The 4,182-nt window shown below is 38.3% G+C and overlaps 1 pseudogene; it reads right to left on the bottom strand.

Annotated features, from left to right (window-relative positions):
* Positions 1-784: 784 nt before the first annotated feature.
* Positions 785-3,592, bottom strand: LOC113299220 (annotated as a pseudogene).
* Positions 3,593-4,182: the final 590 nt, after the last annotated feature.

Here is a 4,182-nt window from a genome sequence, read left to right as displayed (position 1 = left end):
AATTGGTATGGCACTACATCTAATTCAAGATCATTCTCATAATTTATCACTAACTCAATTGTTTTATGATGATCACTTCCCGAAATGCCTCTTTTGACGACATAATTGTTTATTACTGGCCCAACTGTTTTTTCGTCAGTAGAAAATTTCGTAACTGCATCATTCTCATTAAACCAGTTCAAAAAATATTCATCACATTTACATAACGTGAGTTAAAAATAACATCAGTCAATTTTCAAATATCTTTTTTTAATTGACCAACTTCTGGTTCAGAAACATCAAAATTATATAAGTAAAAAGCGAAAAATACGCTATAAATAAATGATCTTTTTCTAATTTATCAGTCAATAAATGATCCATATATTCATTTATCAAAAAATAAACAATCTCGCTCAACAAATACTTTTTTCGGTCCCAAGTGTATTCATTTATCAAAGTTAGACTATTTATCTGAGGTTAGACTCTGCTATCAAAACAACATACTGGCTTGAACAAAAAGAGGACTTTGAAACGGCAAATAGTGCTTGTCCTCCTCTTAGAAGGAGATGCAAACAAGCAACACCAACTGGCATGGTTTCTTCCCACCATTTTCCCCTCTTTCTTGACTTGTTAGCATATTGTAGATGATACAGAAAGGTTGCACAGTAGGAAAACACCGGCTTATGAATCAGAAATCTACAGTTTGAAACTACTCTTCAACCAAATTAACAAACAGAAACAGTAGATAAAAACAAGATAAAATTTGTGATTTACTACCAATGGAAGTAGTCTGCTAACCAAAGAGTAGAATAAACACTGGTGAAAATTATTATGTCGTAAAGAAAAGAACAAACTGTCATTTCAAGGGAGTCTCCAAGTGTACAAGCTTATTGACAGTAAGGTGAGCAATCTTTGCTACTCTTACAGCACTAGCTCTATACCTGTATTCTGTCACACAAGGTAGACGTCTCAAAGATTCAACAACAGATATTGTTCAAGTTTTGGCTCCGCGATGCAGATACAGAATCCATGTTGCTCTTTAAAACTGAAAACGGGTTGCCAAGAATGAGCAACTGTTTAATAACCACAACGAGTGAACAGTAAGAACTAATAATTCTAGAACAAGACTCGGCATTTATCTCTAGCGACGAGTGAAGTGTCAACTCGCGGTGGTAAACTGATTATTTACCCTGTTTAATCCCTCCTCCGTCTCTTCTGGCGTTGTTTCTTCCTATCTCTTTCGCTCTCAGAACTTGACGAATACTCAGATTCTGATTCAGAACCCGAACTATCTGAATCAGAAGAACTTGAACTCCCATATTCTCCTTCAGTTTCTGAAACCTGTTTTTGTTGCATAATGAGCCTTGGCATGTTCTTCAGGTATGCACGCAAGTTTTCTGTGATACCACCAAGACCTATTGATGTAAAAAAGTTAATGGAGAATCTGGTGTTTTTAGGATTATCCCTAGGGAAGATGGACTGGAAGGAATCCTGCATAGCGGGTACAGTAAGCCGCTCATCCAACAACCTGATACCAAGGTGTTCAGCCAACTCCTGCCATAACGAATCATATAATTTTATAAGGTTCAAATATCAAAACAATAAAAGACGAATTTCCGCTTAATGTCTTTCTTATACTAGTAGTAAATGCAAATATAAATATATACCTGGAATAGAATTTTTATGAAGATACGTGAAGACGAAGTGGTATCCTCCTCTGTTAGGCGAATATAAGCCAAAACGTGCCAAGGTAGAGCATCTGTGCCCAGTAAATGAGCAAAGAATTTGGCAACGTTACGGAGCTTATTTGTTTCAAGCCTATGAATCATAGAATACTGCTGGACAAAACACTTATCAAAATTCTCCTGATGGATTTTGTTGATCATGCAAAAGCGCTGCCCTAAGAGACCATAATACCGAAGATAAGTTCTCTCCTGACTACAACATTCCAACAGCATTATGCACAGTTCCATCTCTTGACCTGGCCCAAGCTTAATTTTTAGCAGTTTGTGACCAGCTTCCTCAAAGTCTACACTAGACATGATAGTGAGATATATTGCCCTCCTTAAATTCACAAGATTGGTCTCTGTTTCATCCTGTATCTTCATTTGCTCCTCATACTGGTCAGATTCTTCATCACCCGAGGCTGAATCATAGACTTCCTCTTCATCAGATGGCTCATCATCACCAAGTATGCTGCGCTTCAGATCTTCATAACGTTTCTCATTCACAATAAACTGCGCATCCACCTTGAAAATATCTAGAGAAGTATCATGATCTATCTCATCATCAAGGGATAATTCGTGAGTAAACTGATCTTCTTGTTCCACAAGATCCAACTCAGGTCGGACAGCGGGGTGTCCCTGAAATTTCGATTTTCTAATTGCAAAGAGGCCTTCGATTAAAAACTGAACCCTTTTATCTATCAACCCTTCATGAAGTATTCCACGAAACCGCTCGAAGATACCATGGAGACCCTTGGGTGTAAGATCCTGAAGAAGCGAACCGCATTCTGTAACAAACCCGACCGCAACCTCAACACTATCATCCGTGGGTTTCTCTAGCAGTACAGTAAGAAGCTCCAAAGCAATAATCTCGTGAGCAACTTGCTGGTTAACAAAATGAGCTATAAACTTGGTGGCAGCAAGTAACTGTGGCTTATCATTCCTCCTATAAGCTCTTTTCAACTGCAACAGAATCCTCCTCAAAAGCAATTCACCCACTTCAGGAAACTTTGTGTTAATCACAGCAGACAATGCTGCGAAAACATCAGTGAAACCCGGTGAAGCCATTTGAGACTTGATACATGCTCTACAGAACAAACCTCTTCCTCTAATAAGATTCTCAGCAAACAATTCAGGAATAATATTTTTGATATTCATCGCATTCACTTTATTCACAAGTCCATTGATAGATTCACGCAATGCATCCCATGTCAATCTCTGATATTCAGGACAGCTCTTATCTTCCACATCTCTCATATTCTAGCCAACTTAAACGGCGGAACATAAACTCCTCCACTTCTTCCGATATTCTTCCCTGTATCCATAGTTGGTACTGCTTCTACTGACTCATTAACTTCTTCCTTATCATTCATTTTCCTGTCATCGCGATGCTTGTCTCTGCTCCTACTTCTATCCTCATCTTTATCTCGTCTCTTACTTCTATCCTCACCATCTCTTCAACTACTTGTATGACTACTTCTTCTATGCCTATCTTCATCATCACTATCATGATGTTTTCTGTGAGATCTCCTCCCATCATCATCCCTACTCCTCTTTTTATGATCTCTCACTTTGGAAACCCTAATTTCACCTTCCTCTTGTCTATTATAAATAGAACTCCCCATACCTGACCCTAATTTCTTATCTCTCACTTCTTAGCTTGAGATTTTTCAGATTTATTAGCCCTAAAATTTCTTATCTCTCTCACTTTGTAGCTTGAGATTTTTCAGATTATAAACTAATAGACCTGATTTACAAAGAAGCTAAGAATGATATTACTGTACTGACCTGATGAATCAACGGATTTGATTTACTTTACATTCAAAATCCGACTTCTGATTTATTTTTTTCGTCCGCCACTCGAGCAGCCCTAGAAGCAAAAGCTTATTTTGCACTTCGCAAGGATGGCTTAAGCACCTTTTGTATTTATATATAGACTATGGAACCCAAGTTGGTATCATGAATTAGGAAACGTTCCTAAAGTGGGCAAGTGTCCAATTCCAAAGATGTTCCTCTCACGGCGATTTCCCGAGTCGGTCGGTTCATCGTGAAAAGTAACTGCCTAGCGGGTGCCTTATCAGTTTGGGACCTTGGGTAACATGCTACCTTTAACAGGCCCCGTTTATTTAATAGGGTGTTTGGATACAAATCTCTCTCATTTAAAACACTAAGTTATATGAGCTCCCACATCGTACGGTGAATGTGACACTCCTCTCAAATTAAATGAGATAAAAGCTTTGAACTAGAGCAATTTTGGAGAGGACAAGTGACGGGACTCTATTGGTCGATGGGTTAAAACTTGGATAACACTCTGTTTACACCCTTTACATAACTGGACGTTTGTAACTCCATTAGCAGAAACGTCGGTGAACAATACATATATCAGAGTTTATGCCTAAAAGATTCGTTACACTTGGTTTACAACGGATACTTAACTGGACATTAAGTAACATCGTTGGTGCACACAACACTTACTTCA

The sequence above is a fragment of the Papaver somniferum genome, chromosome 7 (assembly GCF_003573695.1).
Source record: "Papaver somniferum cultivar HN1 chromosome 7, ASM357369v1, whole genome shotgun sequence".
In the NCBI taxonomy this organism is placed as follows: Eukaryota; Viridiplantae; Streptophyta; class Magnoliopsida; order Ranunculales; family Papaveraceae; genus Papaver; species Papaver somniferum.
The sequence above is the reverse complement of the archived record's forward strand: the minus strand, read 5'-3'. Positions and strand labels throughout refer to the sequence as shown.